This window comes from Neofelis nebulosa, chromosome 11 (assembly GCF_028018385.1).
Source record: "Neofelis nebulosa isolate mNeoNeb1 chromosome 11, mNeoNeb1.pri, whole genome shotgun sequence".
NCBI lineage: Eukaryota > Metazoa > Chordata > Mammalia > Carnivora > Felidae > Neofelis > Neofelis nebulosa.
Genome location: NC_080792.1, coordinates 83,265,902 through 83,276,748, shown reverse-complemented (window position 1 = coordinate 83,276,748; position 10,847 = coordinate 83,265,902). Strand labels below are relative to the sequence as shown.

The following is a 10,847-nucleotide window of genomic DNA, read 5'->3' as shown; positions in this document are numbered from 1 at the left end:
GAAGTAGAATTTTCTCTGATGTTTCTCTTGGGTTTTAGCTGTCTTTCAAAAAATAAATACATAAACGTGACGGAAGGAGGTCTGAGATGGGGTTCACTTGATGGGAGCCATTTGAGAATACGTATCAAAAACTTTGAAAACTTCATAGGTCTTGACTAAGCCATTCTACTTCCGGGAATTTTTCCTAAAGGAATCCACACGATTGGTGAACGATACTTAGGTGCCCGGTTATTCATCGTGCGGTGGTGAATGAGAGCAAAATGAGCGAGACTTCCCTAGTCTTTCTTCCTCTGTGTTTCTCCTTTTCTGTTTTCGTCAATGTTATTATGTCTTAATTATAACAGAGAGACAATAATAATAATAAGACAGACGAGCACGTCATTGTAACATTCTTCCGGGATTTTCATTTTTGCTCGATTAAAAATGGATATATAAATAAATAAATGAATGGACAGGTGAATAGATGGGTGGGTAGATATTTTAGACAGATAGATCAGAGAGAGAGAGATGATTTACGCATAGATCATGGTTAGAGAGAGAGAGAGATCAGAGAGAAAGAGAGAGAGCCACACTGGTTCTCTACATTAAATGTGCTTCAAAATCACTTGCAAGGCTTTAACTCACACAAGTCCGGGCTCCTCCCCCAGAGGGAATGACTCAGTTGGGCTGGGTGAGGCCCAGGGAAAAGATCAGGAGAGGCTCCACTGGGAACGGAAGCCAAGAACCAGAGAGAAAAAAAAACCAAACAAACATGGAGCACTGACTCACCACCCAGGCGAGAGCAAGACTGCAGAATTACCAAGTTCCTGCCTAACTCAGAAAAAAGCCCGCGCTCCTCAGCGTGGCCCTGAGGCGCCTTCTGGGCCAGCATGGAGTCTGAGTTCACCTGGTCCCAAGGGTCCCAGCCCCAAGGCACCAGGACTTCTGGCCTTTTTTTCTGTCCCGGAACATGCCAGGCCAGATCCCTTCCTAGGGCCTTTGCTGTCACTGTTCCCTCGACAGGGACACTTTTTTATTTTTTAATATATGTATGTTTACATTTATTTATTTTTGAGAGACAGAGGGAGACAGAGCGTGAGCAGGGGAGGTGCAGAGAGAGAGAGAGAGAGGGAGACACAGAATCTGAAGGGGTTCTAGGCTCTGAGCTGTCAGCACAGAGCCCGATGTGGGGCTCGAACCCATGAACCATGAGATCATGACCTGAACCGAGGTCAGATGCTTAACAGACTGAGCCCCCCAGGCGCCCTTTGCCCGGGACGCTTCTCTCTGGCACATAGCTACCTCTCCGTGGTTAACAGTTCAAAAGCCACGTCCCCCAAGAGGCCCTACCTGGCCTTCGTCACAGCCCCAGTGAACAGGTATGCCTCAGGCGCGTTTGGGCTCTGTCTTCCATCCGTCCACATGGCTCAGCCCTCTCCACACCTTTCTCACCTCACTGGAGCCCCCTCACCTGCTCATCCCCTGCCACAGGTTGGCCGTGATTCGGATCCCCTGCGGCCACTGCCGGATGGGGCGCGGTGGGGCGTGGGGGGAAGCGTCACCTCCAAGCATGGCTGCCGGTCCCTCTAACCGGTCCCTTCTGCACGATGCCGAGAGGGTGTCTGTCTCCCTTCGCCTTTAGCTGCGTCGTCAAGCACCCTGCTTTCCCGATCCTTGGTAACCTTGGTCTAGGACACACTGGGGCAGGCGTAGGGATCGTACCCCACACGTGAGCTGCTCCGCTGACCCTTTGGAAACCAGGTGAGACCTGGGTCCCTGCCATAAAAGGGAGGCGGCCTGTGTGGTGATGACGGATGTTAACTAGACTCATTGAGGTGATCGTCCCATGATGTGGACAAACACTGAAGCATTCTGTTGCACACCTGACCCTAATATAATGTCCTTTGTCGATTGTCTCAACAAAATAGGAAGTAGACAATAAACCTGAAATAATGCTCAGCCTTAACGTAAGGGAAAAAAAAAAAAGAAGGTAGCGTATATTTAATGAGGACTGACCAGGTTCCAGGTCCCGTGATGACAATGAAGACGAAGACCCTGTCCCTCCCGAGAAGGGTCTCTCCGGCGCCTTCCGGCTCTCTCCGATCCTCCAGGTTCCTCCTTGTGCCCTTAGCTTGCCTCCCTCATTTTCCCCTCCCGGGACCCCTTTAAGCATTTGAGATTCTAGTCCCTGTTGTCGAAATTGTTAAGGAGGTTGGTGCAGGTTCGTTCTTTCTATCTATCTGTCTATCTATCTATTTTGAGAGAGTGGTGGGAAAGGGATCAGCACACAGCCCGGCGTGGGGCTCGAACTCACGAACCACAAGATCAGGACCTGAGCCAAAGTAGGCTGCTCAACCGACTGAGCCGCCCAGGCGCCCCTCCACTCGTTTCTGTCCTGACGGCACCCCTCTGGCACCTGCTGTCAGGGCGGACAAATCAGCAGAGGTCAGATGCTTCCGACCCTCGGCAGCCACGGTAAGGAGACGGGCCTTTTCCTTAAAGGCCATGAAGGTCTGTTGACGCGCTGGTAAGAGAGGGGCGATCGGTTTTTTGTGATTTCAAGAAAGCACTTTCTACCGCACGCACGTGTTCCCCAAAAGGTATGACCTGCACCCTTCATAGCCGTGGTACTTTTAAGAGTCCCAAACTCCCCACCTGCCCACGAACAGTAGGATGGAGGGATAACTGTGACGCAGTCACACGATGCGGAATCTGACGAGGTGATGAGAAAGAATGATCGACCGCTCCCCGCAGTAACATGCCAGATGATGCTTACACAAATCACATCGTGCGACAAAAACGCAGACAAAAAGGAGTGGAGACCTTTGGATTTTAGGTCAAGCCTCGAAAGAGGATGCACCACCATATATATATATATATCACCCATTCAGCACCAGCCACGCAGATATGCGCCCTCTGAAACCGAGTCAGGGTTCCAGGGGAGCTCCAAGCAAAAGGGAAGGTGAGATTGGCCGATGAAACATTTATTTGCCTAAGAAATATGACACGATTATGAGACACGTGTAGCCGGAATGGAGCTGGGCCGCGGAAAGCCGCCCCCCATAAATTTCCAGGAAAGGTGCCTAAAGCATCCCTCCCCTTCCTTCAGGTACCATCTGCTCTGGGACTCTCCCCGCTTCCTCCTCGCCTCTCCCACCCACCCCACCGACGTCTCTATCAAGTTCTTGCTGAAACCTGGAAAAGGCAAAACAGTTCCAGCAGGGAAAGCTTTAACTTGTCACCTCCTGTTCTTCTTGGATTTCCAAAGCACGGAGGCCTGCGGAATATGTTTCCAATATCCTCTCATCTTTCGGTTCGAGTGTGCTCTCTTCCACACCGGGGAGGTTCTGACCCCTGGCGTCTCTGGGGAAGAGGGGTTTGGAGTGGGGTCAGACTTGTCAGAAAGAGAGAGGCCACGGCGCCCTGAGCAGCCGCCCGCCCCCCGCTCCTTTAATGCATTTAACCTGGAAGAGGCACTGTTCCAGCCGAGATTAGATTACGGGGTTGGTGAAGGTGGCCTAACAAATGGCGAATGGCGGCGTGTGGGGCTGAGCTAATCTCTGTTGACACGCATCTAATGCAAGGCCCGTGTTGAAGGCAGCGGGTCCCGTCTGCAGCCCGAGTTTGCCTTGATGACCGGAGGGGGAGGTGAGGCCCAGCCAAAGCCGCTGGGATGCCTGTCTCTTTCAATCTTAGAGAGCCTGGAGCGTGCACGTCATTATTTAAAGGTCTCCTGGTACCAGCAAAATGTCCCTGCTTCCTGTGGGCAATGAGGTCAATTTCATCTGTTCTCGGAGAAGCGTTTGATGATTGCATTTCTGTAAAACGTTCCCGGGGCTCACCTCCCCGAAGTGCGCGAACTGTATCGTTCCCTGACACAGCAAACTCGGGTTGGTTCTGTCTCTGTGCGGGGTGCTTATGTGGGAGCCGTGGGACCCGGTTTTCAATTCGCTGTTGAGACTCACACAAAAGAGGGCACTGTCCGGCTCTCCCACCTCCTCACTGTGGGACACTGGCCGCATGGAAACTTCCCAAGCCTTGGCTCCCTCATCTGGGGCTTGTTTGGTCCCCTACTCCAAGGACCAGCACATGATAGTTACTTAAGTATTTGTAGAATGAGAACAGCTATGGAATCAAGAAAGCTAACTGGAAATATGCACAGCAGGATCGAAGAAAACTAACCATTTACCCAAATGCCATGCTCTACACTACTTTTTGGCAAGAAGTTTTTCCATCTCCTTCCTCCCCCTGCTCCCAACCTGATGGCTAAAACGTAAGGGTCACCAGGGTAGGGACTGTTGCCTGTTTGCTTATCTAATGCATCTCAAACCCGCGGATGAGTGCCTGGATCGTTACCAGAAGCACAACAAATTTCTGATAAATATTTAGCAAATAGTAAGTTGAATGGATGAATGAATGAAGTGAATGTGAAAGTCCCTGGGATCAACTCTCCCGAAAGTGGGGGAAGGCAAGCCATCGAACTATTTAACGGTTCCGTTATCATTTTACTCTCCTTCTGCTTTTCAGCAACATCAATTTCTCTACGTTTAAATTTGAAAATATTCACTGACTCATGGCATATCAGGCACTACGTATCCAGGATCTTTAGTCAAGGAATATGGGCTTGGATTCCAGCTCCATCACGTGTTGGTTGGGTGACCTTGTGCAAGTCCCTTAACCGCTCTGAGTCTCTATGTCCTCATCCGTAAATTGGACAAAATAATAACACCTAGCTGTTAGTATTGTTGTGAGCTTCAAATGAGTTCTTACGTGTCAAGTTTTAAGAATGGTGTCTGGAACCTTCGTAGCTGTTGTTGATATTTGTTAAGTATTGAATCGTGTTGGTATTTACAAACTAGATCCGGTTGAGAGAACAGAGAAACTGTAAATAATATTCGAAAAGAGAAAGAAAGATATAGAGACATGAGGGTCTTGAAAGTCACTTTATCGAGGAATGACTGACATTCAAAAAACTGTAAGAATCTGATGTGTGCAACTTGACGAATTTGAAATGTACACCCTTGCCATCACCACCCAAATCTATGCCGTAGACATAGCTGTCACCTCCAAAAGTTTCTTCCAGCCCTCTTTGTTATTTGTGTGCAGGCGTGTGCGATGAGAGCAGTTCCCACGCTCTTCGCAAATAAATATTTAAGTATACGATGTAGTATTGCGAACTGTAGGCGCTATACTCTACAGTAGGTCTCTGGACTTCCTAATTTTGTGCAACTGAAGCTTAGTACCCTTTGACCGACCACTCCCTGGGTCCCCTCCCCCAGCCCTTGGCCACTCCCATTCTACTCTCTGTTTTTATGAGTTCGATTATTTTAGATTCCACAGGTAAGTGGTACTGGGTAGTATTTGTGCTTCTGTGCCTGGCTTGTGTCACTTAGTATAATGTCCTCCAGGTTCACAAATGGCAGGATTTTCTTCTTTTTGGGGGGCTGAATACTATGCCAATATATATGTAAATATCACATATTCTTTTTTTTTTTAATTTTTTTATGTTTATTTATGTTTTCAGAGAGAGAGAGAGAGAGAGAGAGAGGGACAGGGTGCGAGCGGGGGACAGGCAGAGCGAGAAGGAGACACAGAATCTGAAGCAGGCTCCGGGCTCTGAGCCGTCAGCACAGAGCCCGACGCGGGGCTTGAACCCATGGAACACGAGATCATGACCCGAGCCGAAGTCGGACGCTCAACCCACTGAGCTGCCCGGGCGCCCCAAATATCACACATTCTTTATCCATGCATCCACTCGTGGACATTTAGGTCGCCTCCGGGTCTTGGATACAGTGAATAATGGTGCAGTAGACATGGAAATGAGGATGTCTCTTTGAGATCCCGATTTCAATTTCTTTGGTTACACACCCAAAAGTGGGATTGCTGGATCATACGGTAGCTCTATTTTTAATTTTTTTGAGGAACCTCCGTACTGTTTTCCACAGTTGGCGACACCAATTTACGTTCCCGCCAACCAGTGCACGAGGGGTCCCTTTTCTCCACATCCTCACCGACACCTGTTATCTTTTGCTTGTTTTGGTAAACAGCCATCCTCAGAGGGGTGAGACGATATCACATTGTGGCTTTCAGGGTTTCCATTTCCCTGAAGATTAGCGATGTTGAGTACCTTCCCATGTACCCGCTGGCCATTTGAATGTCTTCCCCGGAGGACTGTCTATTCCGTTCCTCTGCCTATTTTCTAATTGAGTTGGGCTTTATGCTGTTGAGGTCTAAGCCTTATATGTTCTGGATCCTAACTCTCAGATATATGGTTTGCATGAGACTATTTTTAAAATACACAGTATACCGGACAAACACACACCCTTAATTTACGTCTCAACAAAAGGGTTAACATTCTGGGAAGTATCAGACTGGCTGGAGAAGCAGAGAGCTAAAATAGAACAAGTTTCTTGGAGAACAATATTCAAAAACATTCTCTCCAAGGGAGATTTAGCAGCCAATTTTAAAAGCCAGTTTTGGGGCGCCTGGGTGGCTCAGTCGGTTGAGCGTCCGACTTCGGCTCGGGTCATGATCTCACGGTCGGTGGGTTCGAGCCCCGCCTCGGGCTCTGTGCTGACAGCTCAGAGCCTGGAGCCTCTTTCGGATTCTGTGTCTCCCTCTCTCTCTGCCCCTCCCCCGTTCATGCTCTGTCTCTCTCTGTCTCAAAAATAAATAAACGTTAAAAAAAAAAAAATTAAAAGCCAGTTTTGACCAATCTAGCCTAGAATCACGGATGTCAAAAGCCTCATTTAATTAATTAATTTATTAACACTTAGTTTATTAATAATTAATTTAAATACTATATTACATACTCTATTAAAAGGATGACCTGTCATGTCTAAGGAGAGTTTGTTTTAGGAATACAATATAAAATAGCTTGTTTAACAGGCAAGGTAGAAATGTATAATAACCCCAATAGATTCATAAAAGGCCATTGCAAAAAAAAAAAAAAAAAAAAAAGACATCCATTCACCAAAAATCCTTTCAGAAAACTTGGAACGGAAAGATGGCTTTAAAAAAAAACAACAACATTCTAATGATTATCTATCTCAAAACCACACCCACGATGTCATTTAATGGTAACTCACTACAAGTATTTTTATTGGAATCTAAATAAGACAATGATGTTCACCGTCGCCATTAACATTTAACATTTTTCCTGAAAGGCCTAGGCTATGTAAGAATTTATATAGCCAAAATAAAAAATAGACAAATAGACATGAAAAGGAGGAAAATATCAGTTGCAGATGACAATATTCTACCTTTGAAAACATAAAGGAAACCATTAAAAAACATCAAAACCCAATACAGAGCTCAGTCGTGTTGCCAGATACCGAATTAAACATTCACAAATCAATAGCTTCTTAAACAGCCGCAAACAGCGGTTAAGAAAGTAAAAAAGATTCAGCCAAAATAGCAACAATTTTCATAAAACGCCTAGAGAAAACCATAATAGAACACGTATCCGACCCACATGCAGAAAACTACCAAACCTTCTTAATGGACACATTAAAAAATGGGCTCAAATGAAGCGATTCAACCTTGTAAAATATGTCATTTCTTCCAGGCTGCTTAAGGTACAATGCGATGCTTTGGTGAGACGCAGGTTAAGGATGGGACAATGCCAAGGTACCTTGTTTGCAAGACCATCTAGATGGCTAAATGCATGGGATTGGCCATTAATTTCTTTCCAAAGGTGAAAGTATTTGCCTTTCTTGATACTCATGCTATCGAGGTACAATCATCAAATTGTATGCATTGGCCGAAGACTCCACAGAATGTGCTCGAAGGGACAAAAGAGTGAGCCCAGAAATAGACTTTACGCAGCAGGTTAGTACATGATAAGACGGTGGCATAGATCAGGGGGCAAGAGGGTTTGTTCAAAAACAAAATGAAGACATCACTTGTACCTGCCTCATGGAACTGCATGGAAATGATTTCATATATGTGAAGGTCTGAGGACAGTTCTGGAACACGGCCCGTGCTCACTATCTACTATCAGATATTTTTATCATAGTCAAATCCAGGCATATGTTAAATAGTCTACAGATATGATTATAAAGAACAATTCTTGATATTATTATTAGTAGTAATGAGGTGTTTTTATTATGTTAGTATTTAATATTTTTTATCATTATTTATAACTATGTTTTTAAGTGTATTTATTCTGAGAGAGAGAGAGTGAGAGGGACAGAGAGAGAGAGGGAGAGAGAATCCCAAGCAGGCTGTGCACTCTCAGCACGGAGCCCGATGCGGGGCTCGAACTCACGAACCGTGAGATCGTGACCTGAGATGAATCCAAGAGTCGGAGGCTTAACTGACTGAGCCACCCAGGCGCCCTTACAATTGTTTTTTGGTTTTGGTTTGTTTTTTGTACCTAACACACTGATCTCCACGCTGAGCAGATTCCTGTGTTGTTTTGTAGCCAAACGTTCAGGTCCCCAGTGGCAGCCAGTAGAGACAGAAGCTTCTTGGGGCTGCTCTTCCCTTTCCGATTGGCTTTCCACCTCCCAAACCCTAGATTTCAAAACGCCGTGCAAAGAACTTCCCAAGCACTCACCAAGCCAGGTCTTCTAGGGTGTTTAGTCAAGAATCCGCCCACCTATTGGAGCAAAGATACCTTGGAGGTCATGATAGCCTGTGAGACCGGCAATCTCAAGCAGAGAGCTCTGCTGTGTTTGGGAATGAGAAGGAAGACAATAGTAACTCACGGGTAATGTACTCATAACCGACAAGCCCCCCCCACACACCCCCCACCCCGTGTTCCCACCGTATCTTCACCCCAGCTAACGACATGGTCTGCTTTTCAAGTTAATGTGAGACCAATGCTTTCCACACCAAGTGTTAGAAGAAGGAAGGTGATGGCTTCCTACCCTATTTCTTGGTGACCTGTACTTTCCCCTGACCCAAGGGGTCCACATCTTTCAGCCATGGGTGAAGGCAGCAGAAGGGAGTAGCCTAAGTAAGCTTTTGCCATCGCTTTATCCATGGGACCCTCCAATATATATATATATATATTCCATTGAAAGGAAGCCTTGGGTCCTCAACATGATCAGGGCCTCCAAACTGGTCTGTTAATCATTCCCACAGCAGAATGCCCTAGAATAGGGAAACATGTCTTACTCGCCAATTAGTCTATCTACCATGTATTGCCCCAGAAACACAATCAGAGAGAAAGCTACCTTCTGAGATACCGCAGGGTTTCTGGAAATAAGGGGGATAAAACCATCCCAGTGAAGACTTCAGGGTCTCCTTGTCTTCCAAAAAACGGCCTCTCGGGGCTGGACATTTCCATCCAATGGCTTCATTAGCGCTTCTCTCCTTTGAGAAAATGCTCCAGAGGGATTGGATTTCAGGCGGTGAAACGAGCAAGTGGCCAAGATTAGCTTGAGGCCTTCGTGTGATAGGCTAGGGGAAAAAAAGATCGAGAGAGGTAACAGAGAGCTCCCCAGGATGCAGGGGCCATTCCTCACCGACTCTCCAGGCCAAAGTAAACGTGAAACCCGATGCTCACAAAACCCGAAATGCCTGATCATTTCTCAGAGGGAAAAATACAACTGGTCTGGAAAAAGATAGCCTTCATGTTCTGGGGGGGGGACTTGTAGATCCAAGGAGCTCTCACCGGGGCCCTGCTGTGTGTTAGATGTCTGCAATTGCTTTTCACGACCTCTCAGTGAGACACCGGCTACTTTCCTCCTTTGACAGATGGAACGCAGAAGTCAGCGTGCCCCAGATGGTCTCTGTTTTATCCGACGCCAAGATCGATGCGGAACGTGGCCACCTGCAACAAAAGCATCTGTGAGCCGCGGAGATTTTACTGAAGGTCCCACAGGGCAAAAGGAGGAGGGCGTTTATATCAACTCCCAAAAAACGACCGAAATCTTCCCATCAGGTGCGTCCTCTCTCAAGTTGGTCCTCCCATCGGTGCCAATCCTTCGTCCTTTGTCAGTGTGCTTCGAGGCTCCTTTTTCCTCCCTTCCGCCTTTCCTCTGGTGGAGACTCAAATGCCTTCTCCCTCCCCATAGTGGACCTGCCCCCAAGCATGTACACCTACACTCACCACAACGGTCAGCCAACCCCTCACTCCCAGAACGTTCTCCCACCTTCCTTGGATAGTATGGGTGGGGGGGTGGGGGGGGCAGAGTAGTGCAAGTTCTCCTCTTGTCAATCTGAGCAAACAAAACCCAGGAAGAGTGATGCAATTTCCTTACTGTGGCCATAAGGAATGTTTCCAAAGTCAGACATTTTCACTTCTAGATCAGCCTCTGCCTCCCACCGCCCCCCCCACCGCCCCCTCCACCCCACCACCCATAGTTCTGTGAAGTTAAGCGTTGGTTACGTAGAGATAAGGCACGTGAGTTGGAGAACCAAAAGCTCGGAGACACCAAGAGGCAGAGATCTGAAATGGGAGTCAGAAGTCAACGCTTGTCCACAGCGCCTCCAATTCCCTTTGAAACATCCAAGAACATGGGCTCGTGTGCCTTGTCTTCGATACTTGGGTGAGAGAGAGCTTAGTCTCTCCCGACACAACCCAGCCTGTTGTCGGACATTTGTGGGAAGTGTTTCTTTTGCATTGAGTCAAAGTCCATCTTCTTGTAACTTTGTCCCACCACTGCTGCCTGTTCCTCCTGGATCTATCCGGAATAAGCCAAGCATCGCTTTGGCATTATGTCTTCCGAATGCTGGGGGGCAGCCACGCATCATCTCACTCAGAAGGTTCCTGACATCGAGCAAGGGAGTGGACTTTTTCACCCCATTTTACCAACGGGAGACTCATCTGTTGGAGGTGGAGAGCCCAGGCAAAGACATAGAGAGTGTCACAGGCTGGGCTTCAACTCAGCACCTGGAAAGTTGGGTCTCACGGGGAG

The 10,847-nt window shown here is 47.4% G+C and overlaps 1 non-coding gene across 1 annotated transcript; it reads left to right on the top strand.

Moving 5' to 3' along the window:
- Nucleotides 1-6,462: 6,462 nt before the first annotated feature.
- TRNAR-UCG (transfer RNA arginine (anticodon UCG)) lies at nt 6,463-6,547 on the top strand. Its single transcript has one exon. It is a non-coding gene; the product is annotated as a tRNA-Arg (tRNA).
- Nucleotides 6,548-10,847: the final 4,300 nt, after the last annotated feature.